This window comes from Aricia agestis, chromosome 9 (assembly GCF_905147365.1).
Source record: "Aricia agestis chromosome 9, ilAriAges1.1, whole genome shotgun sequence".
NCBI classification, from domain to species: domain Eukaryota; kingdom Metazoa; phylum Arthropoda; class Insecta; order Lepidoptera; family Lycaenidae; genus Aricia; species Aricia agestis.
The window spans coordinates 5,637,020-5,655,559 of NC_056414.1; the positions used below are offsets into that span (position 1 = coordinate 5,637,020).

Genomic DNA, 18,540 nt, shown 5'->3' on the forward strand with positions numbered 1-18,540 from the left:
GGCTTCAAAGTAGACCATTGATTCCCAAAGTGGTCCAGGGGTCCACGGGAGCCCGACATCAACAGGGGTCTATGCTTGCGTGGAAGAAAAATGGGGGGCCACGAGTCGTTAACGGGGGTCTATAAAAATTTGGTGACCGACTTGACTTCTGCTAGTAGCTGCGGGGTCCACCGGATCCAGCAAAATGTTAGTCTATGAGAAAAAAAAGTTTGGGAACCTCTGAAGTAGACGGCAATCAGTTATGGCGCTGTGGTTGTTGCAACTACGTAAAATAGGTTTTTTAAAACACGTTTTTAGTAAAGGAAATGTCATTATTTAAGTATAAAATAAGTACCGTTTTAAAATTGAGAAAATTTCCCATAAGTACGCAAAGGTATATCAGTACACAATTTGAAAGATTCTGCTCGATAGAAAAAAATCTCAAAGATAACTGTTATAACGCTGTTTTTCATAATTAAATCATTTTATGGCTAAATTACACACTTTCTAGAAAAAACAAAAATGTAATATATGTGTCGTAACCTAACGTAAACGATTTGATATATTTGATTTGTGAAATACTAAAAACAAAAGGTTTTTACTCCTATTTTCTATTATCAAGGCACGCGGCAGGCGCGTAACAGCCACTGTACAAGGCGCGCTGATATGAATGTTATTTTAATGTCATTAACGTCGATATTCGTACTGACAGACATCGACCTGCTTATTTTAGGGACTACTGGGCCTTAAACTTCATAATAGATTTCAAGTGGTAGTAAACGAAGCGATTAAAGGTGAGTCAGAGTTTAGATTTGGTAGTTAATTAAACCGAGTAGTTTCTGTGGTTATATTTAGCCGCGTTTCGTAATCCTTTATGACTCAAAATAGAAATGTATAGAAACGTCAATTTACGAAAAATCCACAAAAACAATTTTGACTGGAATAACTTTTTTAGGATTTATAAGATAGCATGGGACTTGAAGCTTTCTTGCTTATGTTCAAGATTTTAACGAATTGGGCTGGGCTTAGCGTAGGCGTATTTTTTTCTTATTTTAATTGTCTAAAATATAATAGTAATAGGTAAGATAGACTTTCATTGTGCGTGCTAATGACTGTTTAGCAATCATGCAGGTTATCCAGAATAACCTAACATAACACACTCATAAAAAAGGCCCAATCCCCTACCCTATTCCCTTCCCTACCCTCCCCAATTCCCTTCCCATCCCTACCCTCCCCTATTACCCTATTCCCTCTTAAAAGGCCGGCAACGCACCTGCAGCTCTACTGATGCTGCGAGTGTCCATGGGCGACGGAAGTTGCTTTCCATCAGGTGACCCGTTTGCTCGTTTGCCCCCTTATTTCATAAAAAAAAAAAAGTCTACTCTCCATACTAATATTATAAATGCGAAAGTGGGTTTGTCTGTGTGTTACCTCTTCACACCTAAACCACTGAACTGACTTGTTGAAAGATATGGAGATACTTTCAATCCAAGGAAAGGGCATGTATCATCCAGGAAAATGTACGGTTCTAAACTAGTTTTGGCTCAACGTTGCGGGAATCATTTAGTATTTAAATAACGCAGCCTACTTAAAAAGGTAATTCTCCATTTAAATCGCAGCCCAAACAAATGTAAATGAAAAAGTGGGTTAGGATTTGCACAGCGCTCCTAATAGGCGTAACAATAGGACTAGACGAACGAGGACGCATGCGCAATGCGGTTTATACGTATAACACCCTAGGGTTGCCAATTGTTTGTTTTGGATTTTGGTAATTGATTTTTAACATGAAATTAGTCGACATATTCCACAATTCTTCTGGTGTTTATTAATAATAATCTAGTGATAGAGTGTGGTGGCAACGACAAAGCACGTTTAAAATCCCTTAAAATTCATTAAAGAAAGCCCGGTTTAGGAGATTTTGAAAATCCCTTAAAATGTGTGGCAAACATTAATCCCAATAATAATAGGGTTAGGAAATTTAACAGGCAACTACACTTACTTTTGGAGTTTCTAATACCATGACATAAACACCCAAGTATACCATACAAATTACAATACACGTAGAATAAATAAATTATTTTAAAAATTGCGGAAAATTTGTTATGCCAAAATATAAGCAATTTTTTAATATTACATACATACGGGTCGAATTGATAGCCTCTTTTTGAAGTCGGTTAAAAAAATAGGTGTTTGGAATCTCCCTGTCTGAGATATAGTTTTATCTTGTTTGTCTTCTCAGACAAACAAGATAAAACTATATTTCAACACAATCGGTCTAGCCGTTTTGATAGGCAATGAACAACGCATCAAGAGAATTTTATATGAGTATCAGATTTAATAGACGAGTGCCACCCCTAGCCACAGCTTTATGTTGTTGGTGTAGCTATTTAGGTCTGTTTGGACGGGAAACTTCATTTCGTATTGCAAACACAATTCAATAAAGCCGATCTAATGGCCAAATAATAATAAGGATGTTTCAATATACTAAAATGATAATAACTATATATAAAATCAGGGCCCGATCTAAGGTTGGGGCGAGCCGGGCATTTGCCCAGAGCGGCAAAAATGAGGGGCGGCGAAATTGACTTTTGTTGTGTGTTTGATAAGGCATTGGATAGAGGTGCATGTTAGATAGAGATTAAGTTTCATTAATAGTTTCAATGCCTTACCATTCATAATAAATAATTTTATACTAAAATGCAATGTAATGTACTAACATAATTTAAATTTTAATTGTACTTTCTACTAACACTATGGATTTCCTGTGATCCGAAATAAATGGTTATTATTATTATTACATTAGTGCTGCTCAGCTCCTCGATCAGCTTATTTACGTAAAGGTTGAACAGACAAGGAGATGTTAATCCACCTTGTCAAACTCCACACCTTAAGAGCTCACCTGACTCTAAAAATCAAACATCGTCCTTCTCTCTTCACACTCACGCCCGTCTTTCATATGCCAGGTGAAAAAGGACGGCGCGAAATCATCGCCGAGTTAGTTTTACTTGAATAAAAGACGAACTATATTGATTATGAAAAAAGTGTTTTGAGGAAATTTAGGTTTTATCAATACCTTTTTAGATATTAAAAAATATTAAAGAAAAGACAGCAAACTTCGAAGATCCAAGCAAAAATGTGTCTAAAACAAGGTTTTTTGTAAAAAAGAAACTATCGAGCATTTTTTGAGTAATCGTGTTTTCGTCTTGAGCATTTAATCTTTATGAACTGAAGTTACTTGTGTCAAAAAATCAGTTTTCTAGACCTTACAGATTTTGAGATCTAGGTTAATGTATGTAGTCAAGTTAGGGTCATATGGGCTCTTAATTTATACTCGCTAGAGAGAGCCCCAGACCACTTTATAACATAATTTTAAACCGATCGGGCTGATACTTTCCATGCATAAAGCTACCATGACGTAGGCATCCCCTAAGAAAGGGTTTTGATAAATTCTATCTCTAAGGGGATAAAATAGGGGATGAAAGATTGTATATAATAATACTTTTTAACGCGGGCAAAGCGTGGGCAAAAGCTAGTATTATTAAAGACTCATTCATGATAATAATAATCTATGAAAACCGCCAGAAAAATTCAATTGATAAAAAAGTACGTATCAGTTTTTTATACAACGGTAATTAGGAACATATGGTAATTAGTGTTCGGTAATTAGAAAAAATTAGATTTTCTTGAAAATTTTTAAAAACCGATACAGTTTGCAAAAACTTGCTTAGGGCAAAGTACATAGGCCAAATTACTTTCTAGATTATAGATAACATACAATCTTATTTAAAAATCAAGTAGCAAAATAACATTACGGTAATTAGAAAAGTTCGTTACCAAAGCTACGGTAAGTAGATACTCTAGTGCTTCATCGGCGACACACTAACATTAACGGCGTGGGACCGCTGATGGGCCGTGGAACACGCTAAGGAGAAGTGACCCGTGCACTTGTGATGTGCCAAATCCTGTTATTTTTGGGTGGGCACCCGAAAACAGCATGCGTTACGGTAATTAGAACTTTTGATAGGACAAGCGATTATTTCATGATAACTATTTATAGGCTGGGCCTATTGAGTCGATATTTTCCAATAAGATAACCAATGTTTATGAGCATTTAAAACGATGAATAGATCATGGTTAATATGTATGTTATAAAAATTACAAGCAAGTTTCGAGATCAAGTTGGCGTCACGTCACGATAATGAGAAAAACATGATTTTTGAACACAACTTAAATTAATTTAGTCTGAATTACTTAAATTAGAAGCCTGTGTTTAAGTTTGTAGCTAGTTACGGATGCTATCTACCGTTTAAAAATATTGCATACTTGAATAAGATAATATTACAGAGTATACAAGCCCGGGACACTTAAATTTTGCTCTCCTGAGAATGGCCGATATATACTTAAAGCAAACATGATTATTCTCTACTTTTTCTATAATATAAGAATTCGACTGCCAATAGCATTTCTCCAACCTCTAAATATTAAGATTTTGTGTTCCGATTTCTGAGAACAATCTGTTTTGCTTATCTTATCGTGCACTGACTTTTTGCTATCGCCTCATAAGCAGATGTTGAAAATATTTATCTTAACATAAAATACAAGAAGAACAATCACACATTTCTCAGACCTCGACTGTTACTAGCAAATCATTGCAACAACCGCGCGTAGATCATTATCCAGGCTGCGTTCCTTTTATAATAACTAGAAGCCATTAAAAATAATTAAAAAGTTCTTACAAATTGTTTTAAAAACGATTATCTTATTACTAGTTAAGAGGGCGACTAACCCCAAAAAATCAAACATCGTCCTTCTCTCTTCACACTCACGCCCGTCTTTCATATGCCAAGTGAAAAAGAACGACGCGGACTCATCACCAAATTAGTTTTTTTTCAATAACTCGATAAATATACAACATTTTAAAATCCGCTAGGTCGATCTCTCAATGATAGAATTTTATACAATGTGTTAAAATATTAACTTATTTCAATGCACGGTTACGGCAATAAATGAAAAATTCATGAAAATTAGATGCATCATTGTGATTTTTTTCTATCGAGAAAATTTTAAGATATCGTGGTTTGCACAGATCGAATTCTCGGAAATATAATGTAGTATCCTATTTTAGAAAATGAAACAATTCGGGGCTTATTTTCAAGTAAAAAAATGAATTATAAAACCGACACTTTAGGGTTAGTCGCCCCCTTAATCCGGTTGAGCTTCGTATCAGTTTCCTCATATTATAAACCTTCTCTGGACTTCTACGAATATTTCAAGACTAAAATATTTCAAAGTCAGTTCGCATAGGTCACTTAGTGAGTTTTATTGAAAATTCCTATTATGACATTTTATTACTTTCTTCGTTCTGGCTTGTAATGGTCTCTATAACAAATAAGCGGGGACTTAATTTGAACCTAATTAATTATTGTTACTTTCAAATGTGTAAATGAAAACTATAATTACCCACGTAAGGTGATTACTGAATGATTATAATTGAAGGAAATTCCGAAAGAACTATGACGTCAATAATTACCTATGTATGTTTTATACAATAAAACAAACCAGATGCAAATGAGATAATGATTAGCATATTATATTTTTATAGTACGGGTGCCCAGCTAGAATTTTTTTTTTTATCACTATCAAGCTAATTTTTCGTGAGTAGCTTCATTTTGATAAGACGAACAACATATTTTTATCTGCGAAAAGTCTTAAAAGTGGTAGCTAACAGAAATAGAAAAGATTTCATACTTTAATTTGATGGTCCTAAAATATGAATTGTTCTATTTGTAGGACAATGTTACTTTTAAATTAAGTATATAACTATTAACCTATCAATATACAAAAAATCAGCTTGTTAGGGTAAATGTGGTTCGTCTTATCAAAATGAAGCTACTCACAAAAAGTAATCTTGATAGTAAGTAATCAAAAAAATATTCTAGCGCTCCCGTACTATTATGTTTATAAATAGAAACTCTGTGGTAGTACCTAAATATTATATTATATCCTTCCCCGTGGTCTAGTATTTATCTATTATTATTATTATAGATTTACTGTTTACATAATTTAAATAAGAGCAACGCGTAGCGTGCATTTTTAATATTATTTTTATAAGTATCGGTAACCGCAATTCCTTGTAACCGACATTCCTTTCTGAACATCCTGTTTTGTGTGCACTCGCCGAAAACTTTTCCGAAAGTCAAGGGTATACTTTTCGTTACTAAATGTACCGTTTCTTGCTACTTTATAATTTAATATATATTTCATAGTGTACAATACCTGCTTAGTACAGTTACTTGTACCTAGGGCATCGAGACCGGGTTTTCCCGAAACCCGAAAACCCGGGAAAACCCGGGTTTTGGGGATCATGAAAAAACCCGGGTTTCAAAAATGGAACCCGGGTTTTTCGAGCTTTACGGTTTTCTTCGTTTTTTTGATAATTATTAAAGGCCAGACCTGATTAAATTTAATGGTATTTATAACAAACTAACATACAAATTATTTATTTTTATAACATAATGTATAGGTTTAATTATTTGTATTGGTCATAATTAAACAAAATATAATATTTTCAAGGAAAAGTTTCGTTTTAGGAGCATTAAAGACTAATTGTCATAAAAATATTTATTAATAATAATTAATAATACATATTTTAAAAAACCTACCAAAACCATTCAATGTAAAAAAGCCAAGTCTCTTCAAACAATCTATCCTTCGCAAAAAGTTTTCAAATTTCATAGAAGCCAAGTCTTGTTAAACTTATTTTATAGTTTTCAATCAACATTCAGTGATTGACTACAGTTTTGTTTATTATGTGATCAAAGGCTAAAAAATAAAGTGTGGACAGCTTCAAAGGGTTCTAACTTCTAATTCTGCTGAATGTGCCGTAGACTTTTGATGATGGGCAAGTCAGCCACTAGGTGTCAAAACGTTGAAACTTGTATGGACCGTTGGTGATAAAATCAACAAAGTCTTCGGGATATTTGTATTTTTGGAATATCTAAAAACCTGTCAGGAATTTTTAAAGACAGTGTATGGAACAATGATAACTTATTTTTTAATATTTAATAAAACATATTAATAAAACACTTCTCCGAATTGTATCGTTTATAAAGCAATCACAGGTATCTACAGTCACAAAAACTCAATGATAAGTCAACAAATTTTTATTTCGTTTCATAAACTAAAAATTTTATTCGAATGAGATATTTTTATTACTGATTGTCAAATTAATAGTAATAATTTATACTGATCGATGTTGGGCTGCATACAGTATTTTTACAAAAAAATATTTATTGTGTCCTGCTGCGGTATGAGACCGTATCTTTGCAATTTAAAGTCATTATTTTCCTTCGTCTAACTTACTAAAAACCCTTAAAGGTTTTTGTTTGTCGTTATGCTTTTTGTCATTATCTGTTATATTCACAACATAACAAAAAGCGACAACATTAAGACAATGCAATTAGTAAAAAGGTTCAAGGAGAGCAACCAGGCCCTAGAAACTGACAAAACCATGCCGAGGAGTTTCCATCAAGTATATTTTGAATCCACATTTTTGTATTGCGGTCTGTCAAATGCGGCAGATTGCTTTTTATTGGTTGAGAGACTGATATTGGTTACACATAATAGGACGAATGGTGGCTTTCTTTAGCCGGCCGTGGATGTCATACTCACTGCGGAATTATTAAAACACGTGATTTTAGGAATCAAGATGAAATATAACAAGCAGAGATTACCATATAATTATTATATGGTAATCTGACATGAATTTTGTCTATTGTGACTAGAACTAATGACTACAAAAAGCTTTGAGGTGTAGTGTAATGTAAGATTTTTCAGTAATGTAAGATTTTCCAGTTTGTTGGATAACAGAAAAGTTACCTTAAATTGCAAAGAATATTCGGCTTCATACCGTAGCCAGGCAGACAAAAGGCAATTTCAAGTAAAAACTAGGCACAAAAATTTAATTACAGGTATATCATCAATTAGGACTAAATAATTATTAATAACGTGACAATCAGCAATTAAAAAGCAAAAGATTAAATAAAGATTTGTGGGCGTACGTTTTATATTTAAGGTTCCATTTACAGTCTTCAAAAATTATTGATAGATTTTTTATATATTTCATAAAATACAAATACATTTAATAATATAATTATGTAATTTAGAGGTGAAGCTTGTTGTAATACTTAATCTTAGCCCGAAAATCTTAATCCCTAGCTTTGATAAGATCCAATATATATAATAGGAGAGGTAAATAGTCGCTTTTTTAAAAGTATGTGACCGCACACTATGGTATTTAAATAGTATTTTACTGGAAAGGTGTTGGCAATCGCTGAAAATCATATTTAAAGTATTTTCGCTTCGTTAATCTTTGAATTTTCAGGAAACCCGAAAAAAACCGAAAAACCCGGGTACCCGGGTTTCCGTTTCAAAAAACCCGAAAACCCGGGTTTTGAAAATTGGGTCCGAGTTTCGATGCCCTACTTGTACCATTATCTATTCTGTGGTACAGTATTTTGATAAATCTCGTAGGGTTCAGCCAGCGTTTGCAATGTAAGCGGAAAAAAATGTATCTAATCATTTACGACTTCACATTAGAAACCCCAAAAATAACAGTATTTCTCCACTAAATTAATTTTACTACTAATATTTAATCCATCCTAATAACTCCACTAATATTTAATAAATCTCTCTCCACTATTTCATACTTATAAACCTTCCTCTTTAATCACTATCCATTTAAGAAAACCGCATCAAAATCCCTTGCGTAGTTTTAAAGATTAAAGGGAACAAAGGGACATAGGGGAAAAAAAGCCTTTGTTTTATACTATTTAGCAATAATCTCTATTCTCTACATTTTTCTCCGTTACATCATAAAGTTTAAATGTCAAAACGGAAAGAGGAAGAAGGAACCGCGAAAAAAGTTGACCTTTAGCCGGCAGCCGTGTCGGTCATTAGTATTCAGACCAAATAGATTTAACGACCTTCCTTTTTATTCAAGGCAGCCCCAGGTTGTCGCGACAAAGTACTGTAAAAACAGGTAGTTATCTCACAATAATATCTTGAAAGTTGCCGAAAAGTGCCTTGGAAAAATGCTAGGATATCTCTTGTTGTTTGGAACCTAACTAGGATTATAAGTAAAAGATTTTCAACACGGACATTGTGTAGTTTTATTGATTGTTTCATGATGACTTTTTTACGTTTATCAATGAGGAAATCACATCAAAGGATCCTTCAAGTCACAACAGGGAATCCCAAAGTGAAAATTACATTGAATATGCCGTAGAGATGACAGTGAGCGCTTTTAATAGCCCAAGTTTGCTGAAAGTTTTCGTGTATAAAATGACCCTTATAGAGGTAATAGCGACCAGCAGTGGAGTTAATTTTAAATTTAGGAGGTATCCAGTTCTGGCTACGGCCTCGCCTTTCGTTAAAAACGATGACGAAATTGGTTATCAAAATGTGTGGGATTTGACATTAGTCTTCGAAAGCGAAATGTCATTTAGCGATGACTTATGTCAAACCGCATACATTTTGATAACGAATTTGGTCATCGTTTTTAAGGAAAGATACTTTGTCTAAGAGGGCTGAAGGTCAACTTACTTTCGATAAACCTCAATTTTTATCCTATTTGCTTCGGGATAACAGTAGGACTCTTGTCTTCCACTGCCGGACGTTTATGATAGTTGCTTTCCACTGCCATACACCCCTAAAGGGCCTAAAGTATTAAACTTTCAGCTTTTACAAAATGACGAAAGTCTGCTTGTCGCTGGCTCTTAGGTTATAAATCATGATTTATGACGCACCTACACATTGAAATGCAGTCACGTGCTTGGTCGTTCACAACAGGAAATGGAATCAATTTCTTATAGCAACATAACCTATTAACATTTTTAACGTCTGGACAACTGACACTATAAAATAACCCAAAAATGTGTCCAGCATTTTTGAATGATAGGTAAAGCCTTCGCCATTATTTCAATCCTGAATTGAAGAAAAATATAAAACAATAGCTGCAATTATTGAACAAGCTGAGATGGATGATTTTGCCCGTTTGTTCCACATTTTCCACTCTTCACTTCTATTGATCGTACCATCTAATATATAAAATTCTCGTGTCACAGTTTTCGTTGCCATACTCCTCCGAAAGGGCTTGACCGATTCTCATGAAATTTTGTGAGCATGTTGAGTAGGTCTGAGATCGGCCAACATCTATTTTTCATACAAAAAAAATATATATGGCAAAACAACGTTTGCCGGGACAGCTAGTATTATATATTATAGTCACAGCCTTTCCACATAAATGGACTATCCAACACAAAAAAACAGTTCGAAAGTAGTACCGGATATTTCTAACAAACAATCTCTTCTACCTAAGTGTAGCTTGACCCAATGAAACGAGAGGCACTGTATGACTAAAACAAGACTTTGTTAATCCTAAGCTGACCTCATATTGACACAAACAAAAAAATTCAAATTGTTTGAATTGAATAATGTTAGACTGAATAACTAAAATCTACATTCTTGAATTTCGTGCGACTATTAGAATTCCTTACGTCACACAAAACCACATTTTAAATAATACATATTTCTGAATAATTAACAATATGTAATTAACATTAAGACTTCGTTCTACGGATTATGTACTGCCGCACTCAGAAGTCAGAGACGAATATTAATTACTAAACTGTAATTTTATATATAAAATTCTTGTGTCACAATGTTAGGCCGCGTACTCCTCCGAAACGGCTTTACTGATTTTAACCAAATTTTATATGCATATTCAGTGGGTCTGAGAATCGGCTACTGGGTACTTTTTATATTGATAAGTGCATTTGTTGAATAAATAATAGTAAATTATTAAAACTCGAGACTGACGGTGACCATTGTTTGTGCGACGGGATAGCGATGGACGTTGCCATGGTGACATGCTTATTTAGTCACTTCGATAAAATAATACGGCCGAAATACTTTATATGGTAAAGAAACGTTTGCCCCCCCCAATCCCCAATACATTGTCAAACTCTACATTAAATTGAAGTTTAAGAGGATTCCACACCGCCATTTTTTCCATACAAACGTTGTCCCCTGTTTCCTCCCTGGATAATGCTAGTAGAGTTATAATTTTTTTCCTGAATATCTACGGCCACTAATACAATGTCCCTATGTTTTCTTTTTTTTCATAATTTAATTATTAAATAAGATATGAACGTTCAAAAACCCAAAAAAATGGCCAGATTTTCCACTGTGTTTAAACGTCCAGAAAACAGATTTGGATAGATTATACAAAAAAAGCAAAACATAGGAACACAGCTCAAGCCTTTTTTTAATCTTTAATGAAAAAAGTACTTAAATCGGTTAAGTTTTGGAGAAGGAATCAGGGGACAACGAATCGTTGATTTTCTGGATTTTCTGCAGTTGTCTCTATCGCGTTCTGCGGTATAGGCTTGAGGTAAGGGAGACAGCTATAGATATTACACGTACTTTTTTTTCATTTCTCTAGCCGCTGTGGTATCCTCTTAATTATTAATAAATAAAAAAGTGCGGCCTTTAGTGGCTGACAATTAGAAGAAGAACCTACCTTTTTACATACCTTTTTATGAAACAATGCCACGTAAATCGTTTTTGTAGAGACAGTTTATTGAAGACAGTAAAAACCCGGTGACGTAGGTTTCTTATAAACGCTTCGGGAAGTAATTTTTTTCTGAGATAATTTGCTCTACTTTTATGCTTGTTCGGGGATTTTGCACGGATCCTTAACTTTTTTAATTGTTACCTTAAGATTATCTTTGTTGAAGTTGATCGTTGATATTATCTAAGTAAGTAAGTATCTTGTTATGTCCTTCGTCTTCGTATTAATGAAAGTGAAGGCAGGATGTTTTAACAATTATTGATTAAGTATTATAAAAAATTAAAATGCGTTGATTATATTGTTATTAATGTTAAAATTGTATAAGTGTTGTGATTCTGGTAGCTTATGTTAAATATGGGAAATATAAAAAATATTAAACAAAATAATTCTACTTCTAACTTTTGCACTAAATCTTTCCAGATGGTGTGATACTTAATTTCTGATATTCATTATATTCAGGCATTTCGTTTCTAGACAATTCTCTGATCTGACGAACAGCTCATTGTATGCAGATAGGCTAGTATTTAGTGTTTACAATAGGTTTACATCAATCAGCGTCTGAATGTCTAGACACAGATGTTTTGACGAGCTGTTTTGTTCAGTCTGAGTTTATAATTAAAGTCTATTTTTGGCTTTTCAGGCGCATTTGATTGTGAAGAATTTTTTTGGCTCTCCTGGGGGGTGAGCCAAAATCTTTTCGTTTTCGCTTCGTTATAGAATCGCCGATGAAAATATATGGAATTGACATAAGCGTTCGTTAATATGACGTTGACGTTCGATTCAGTTCCATAAATTTTGCTCGGCGATTCTATAAAGAAGCGAAAACGAAAAAGTTTCGGCTAAATGGCCTGGTTTTATGGCTTTATATCTGTGAAGTCTTACCGCCGCACCGTACTCAGAGACATTTAATTATGATTAACCTTCAATGTAGAGTTTGACAGGTAATGTATGGGGCTTATCTTATGTCAAAATTTTGAATTAATTACATTTAGGTAATTAATGTTCACTCTGAGTGCGGCATTTAAACGCATTTTGAATTAACATTAATTAACTAACTACTATAAATATTATTTTATCTATAGAGTTTAGACGTTTTCTGTTTATTCTTTTGATTTATTATAATTCTTGCAATTATATTTTTACTTTAATATTTCTTTTGCTTACCTTTTGAATGTTTTTTTGTCATTATTAACAGAACCACGAAGGAACAATGCAACATCCTAATTGTATTGTCAATTTTCGCTTAACTGTACAAAATACTCTTTTGTTGTCCTAAATGTTTAGGCAGGCAGGCAAAACGCAAATACTCTAAAGGCATTGCTATAAAGGCCAAATTCTATAACAGAATTTCACATGTTATAAAATAAAATACTTCCTGAGAAGGCGTACGAAGCTTTTACGTGAGGACCTACCTACAGTATGCGGAGGAAAGTAAAATTAACCAATAAGTAAAATTGACTTTATCTGTGGCCCGCGTGACGTTAAACCATTTTGAAATTCACGCCCACCGACAATCTATAGTCGTCGTGAAAGACGTGAAATTTTTTCCACTTTTAAATCGTTAATTTTGAAGAACGTTATTTTTTAACCCTAAAAATTTTTCTTGCGGCCCGTGACACCAAGACTAAGACATGTTTGTGGCCCGTATAAAAAAAGGTTGGGGACCACGAATTTAGATGGAAGGACTGGAATAATCTAACATTACTTATACCATAGACAAATATTATAGTATAGATGTAGTCTTAGCCCGTCATCGCGTGGCCATTTTGTGCTTATTTTCATACAAGTAGTGTGCGTTTATTTTCTCCAATATTTTTATTTCTCGATTATTTCGAAGCACATTATGATACAGGGAAGAAAGTCAATTAGTTCATGATATCGATTAACTATAGTTTAAGTGATGAGAATCCGTAAACACACGTTAAAAGCTATGCAATTTTTATAGCCAAATTATTAATTGATGTGACATTTTTAGCACTAATGCCTTATATAGCACGAATAAGAGATTAATAAACTTATAAATTATCTTTTTAGCTTACAAAAATACCGATTGTAAAGCCCACAAAACGTTGTTCAAAACTTACGTATGTAATGTTAAATCCACGTGTTTGAGGCATTCTTTGGTCATTCTTGTGGTTTATTATTTACCACAAAACTCAACAATATCTAGAATTAAATGTTTACTAAAAACCTTTATTAACACTTTTATTACATGAAATATGCAAACCGACTCCTTTGTTATGTCCTAGTAAGTAGGACATAACATTACACGCTTTTGACGCTTATACACCGATATAAGGCTCTCTCCAGTCTATAGTACCTCAATGACTTATACATAATATATATTATTATATAGGACGATAAGTATTATTAAATTAAACATTAAAGAAAAATTATTTTAAAAAAAGATTTCTAATATACAGTCATAATAATATGATGAAATAAGTATTTCGTATGGAGATAGCTAAATACTTTGTGAGGTACATGGGATATTTTTTCTCGTGGTAATAGAATGTAGTATCACGCAGCCGCCTAGTGCAACTAACACAGTCGTCACACAGAATCGTGTAAATGTGATGTGTTGGGACTTGCTCAATGAACACCGACCTTCGGATTCTCGCATCACTGATGCTAAATACTGCAGAAACTGACGTATTATACAGAACGAGACGATATATTGGTGCTTGTTACAACTGTTTCAGCAGTCAAATGAATTTGTTAGTTTAAAATAAAAGTAAAGCCTATAATAATAATAATATCTATCCCGGCTTGAGCTACCATCAGCCCACCAACTGAGCCACAGAGTCGTCAAAGTAAAGTAAAGCCTATGTGACACCACACATCTGTTAGCGTGTTTTTTACACTGCCCTTAATAATTATCAAATTCAAATTCTTTATTAAACATACAATAATATACAATAGTACAAATGCTAGGTAGCGTGAATCACGTCGTCTAATCCCATGCTAAGTAAAAACTTGTGTTATGGCAATCAGACAACAGATGCACGCCTAACAATTTTATCCTAATATTATATATTATTTACACATTCCCACATTATGCCCTGCAACTTGCAAGGGATCACTACTAAGTACTAATTGTCAGTACTAGTCCCTTGCAAGGCATAAAAAAGGGGATCTGAAGTGTTATACAGGCTTATTAACTCAAGGAATCTCGTCTTCCACTATATGACACCTATGACAATAATTGCTTCCTAAATCCTACTACCAATTACCAAACACCCCTTAAGAGTAAGACTTTAAGGTTGTCTGCCATTGGGATTTGGGAAGTATAGAGAAACTTTAGCTTTTACAAAATGGACGAAAATCTGGCAATCCCTGACTCCTCTAGTCCTTATCTATTTGTGTCAGTTATAAAGCCGCAGGTATTCTCGAAAATTGTGAAAAGTGTCCTGCATTCCTAAAGACTTTAGTTCTTACTTTATTTAAATTATAATTAGTTTATTAATAATGTTTTCTTTATTGCAGGTTGTTACTGAAATCACTGAGAGGTTGAACGAGGTTATAGGTGAGTTCGGGTCGCAATTATTGTTTATTACTAGTACATGACCTTGCATTTATGCATCGTAATTCGTAGCATTTTATTGCATTGCTATTTTAATGCTATAACGTATTAAAATTATTACCAAACCAGATGACGCCCGCAACTCCGTTGCGCCAAAATTCTTTTATCGCGCAGGAACTGTTACTTTTTTGGGATAAAAAGTATCCTATGTAATTTTCCGGGACTCAAAGTATCTCCATACCAAATTTCAGCAAAATCGGTTCGGCAGTTTGGGCGTGAAGAGGTAACAGACTCTCCCTTGTACTTATGTATTATTCGTTACCCGAGAATTCTTACTCGCGCTTTTATCCAAGAATACATGGACAGTTTTGAAAGTAAAATAATTAGGAAATTCGAGAAGCAGAGATAGTTTTCACCGCACGTAGAAAGAGGTGCTGCCCCCGTAGACAAGTGGCAAAACGCTAACGCTAACGCTAGCGCTACAAAATGTATGGGATTTGACATTAGTATTCGCTAGCGAAGCGATGACTTATGTCAAATCGCATACATTTTGTAGCGCAAGCGTTAGCGTTAGCGTTAGCGCTTTGCCACTAATTGTCTACAGGCCCTGGCTAGTTGATGTCTTTTTCTAACGCGTTCTATTTTGCTACGGGAAATAGCAAAAATACGGGAAATTCGGTGCGACAGGTTACTCGCAAGTCTCATAGCTTTACCATGAGTTTAAAGCTATAGTATTTATCGATACTCGATACCGACTACGTAAATATTTAGTATGGCGATTTTAGTTCCAAGTAGCAAGTAACCGCTAGAGGCGCTGTAAAATTTACCATACTAAATATTTACGGTTGTCGGTGTCGAGCATCGAAAAATACTATAGCTTTAAACTCATGGTACAGCTCGGCGAGTTTTGCTTTTTCATTATCTAGGTCCTAAAATCTGGATTCTAGGATGATGCACGAAACAAATTAGATCATAACTTGAAAAAATCTACATCATCTAATGTTAATCTTTATATATTTTAGTGCGTATAGTCTTCTTTATAAGGAGACGATACAAATGCTTTACTTGCTTGCTATGACGATTAAAATTCATAGGGGATACAGTCGCAAGTTTGCGCTGACCGATAGTCCCATTTCACAACCAATATTCATAAAACCACTCTCTAAACGCCTGTTAATGTTAGCATTTAAACCAAGTTTACCAGTTACTAGTAAGTACTAGTTATAAATGCCATAACGTTCTAAAATCAGGAATTTCTTGAGCAAACATTGATAACACGAACGGCTTAGGCGTTATTCAATAATAAACTTTATACAAACATATTTAGGATTAAATTGCGTTGATGAAACATTTAGCAAACGTCCGTATAAATTGAAAGGTCGTAGGTGGGGAAAAACAATTGGCACCAATGGAAGGAACCTTAAAACTTAACCTCCAATTATTCTTGATATCTGCTTAAATCAGCTCATATTTCAAACAATATGGAGCAGAATTAGATGTAACAGACCGGCCATTTTCAAAGTATGCTCCTTGGGGCCCTGACGAAGCCCCGATATCGCTAAATAATAGCTAACTCCCACACATGTTTTGGTGACGGTGGCCGGTTTCATTGAAACCAGACCAGTTACGCGGGAGTAATTTTATAGTGTCTAAGTGTGTGCGCAGTACACAAGAGCACTCTCTATTCCTCTCTATTACTCTCATAACCCAGTGGGACGCAAGACCGACACGACTGGCGAAAGATAAGGCGCAGGACCGACTTTTTTATATGCCCATCCGACGCATGGATCATCTTACTTGACAATCAGGTGATCCCTCCATTATCCTAACTAAACTTGGAAATACATAATACGTTTCCAACGCGGGAATCGAACCCACGACCTCCGAGTCAAGAGCTCTTCACCACTGGACCACGGAGGCGTTGTTGGTTTATCGTTAGAGCTACATTATTCGCGATATCGTCTTCAAGTTTCAACTAAGTACATAACTAATGTTTAATTTTGCGACAAACGCATACACGATTTAGTATGATGTTAATAAGTTGGTCACACCCATTGATCATGATAAACGATCACCAGCTTTAACAATACTATACAGCAGCCATTTTCAAAGTGTGCATCGCGGAACTCGCCACGAGCGATACATAAATAATTGTTTTTAGAAATATCATCAGACACCAGTATTGAGACAATTCATACAAAGAACATTCTTCATAAGTCACTTCCTAAAACGGTTCCGCTACCAAAAAGTTTTAGAACCCCTGTAAAGACGTTAAAAATTACCTTTTGACTATGACTGTGAGTTGTGACCTATAGTCAGAAATAATAAACATTGACGCCTTGCGATCCATTACGTGTAGAAAACCTAATCATTCCTTTGACTCTACCTTTCTTTGTAAACTCTATCATGATTCTTGACTATAACGGAAAATTCTTTTTCTATATTTCTATATTTATACAAAAAAAACTGTTATCCAGGATTTCTCGAAACTTAAGAAATCCCTTCATCATATTGCATCATTTTAATAGCGAATTAGTGAAAAACAACTGTCTCCTTATGTCGGTCATACACGGCATTATTATCGTACATTTCTGCACGCACACGCCAATGTGTGCTAGCATTGTATGTTAAACCAATCGTATATTAGTATGCTAGTTGCTACTGACAGACATGACGTCTTTACCGTCTTACCGCTTCTTCGTTTGCGACAATTTAAAGTTTGCCTTATCTAAGTTCGGGTAAAGTTCCTGTAAACTCAATAAAATCGGCCCTTCTATTTTATTTTTTAGATTTTTTGGACAAAAAATTTGGTTAATTTAATAATATAAGATGATCATAACTTTTCAAATTGCAACGACTTATAATATGCCATATAGGTATATACAGATTGTTAACAATATAATTATTATACTTAGGGCCTGTTTCACCACTTTCTGATAAAGTGCCGAATAGGCTATTCACAACTTTTTTGACAGATTCTCCATACTTCATCTGTCAAGTTCACCACTTGGTGGATAACCTATTCGGCACTTATCAGGAAGTGGTGAAACAGGCCCTTATTATTAAATTTCCTTCAGAGGTCGATTTAACGTAGAAATCGAATATAAGTGATTGTTCCTTTTCTTCACATAATATTTTGATTTTTGATGTTCGAATCAAAATTGTATATTTTGATGTCATATAAGACTAAATAACCATTATAGAGCAAAATTAGGCCAAAATTCGTATTTTTGTACGGGAGCCCCCCTAAATTTTTTATTTTATTTTAAAATTATTATTAAATATTAAAATTTAAAGTACACATAATAATTAAGGAGTTTGAGAAAAATTCAAGTACATACCTGTTGTCATTATTGATATAGAGCAAAAAAAGCCAAAAAAATCACGTTTGTTGTATGGGACTTAA

At 34.2% G+C, this 18,540-nt stretch overlaps 1 protein-coding gene across 2 annotated transcripts in view; it reads left to right on the plus strand.

The window, feature by feature from the left end:
• LOC121730385 (toll-like receptor Tollo) overlaps positions 1 to 18,540 on the plus strand; it is a 56,622-nt gene that overhangs the window by 27,817 nt on the left and 10,265 nt on the right. Inside the window, exon 2 of one of the 2 annotated variants that reach the window (XM_042119407.1) lies at positions 15,098 to 15,137. The exons of the other annotated variant lie outside the window; for it this stretch is intronic. The gene's annotated coding sequence lies outside the window, so the exon portion shown is untranslated. The remainder of the gene's footprint in view (positions 1 to 15,097; positions 15,138 to 18,540) is intronic. 2 annotated transcript variants of the gene reach the window in all.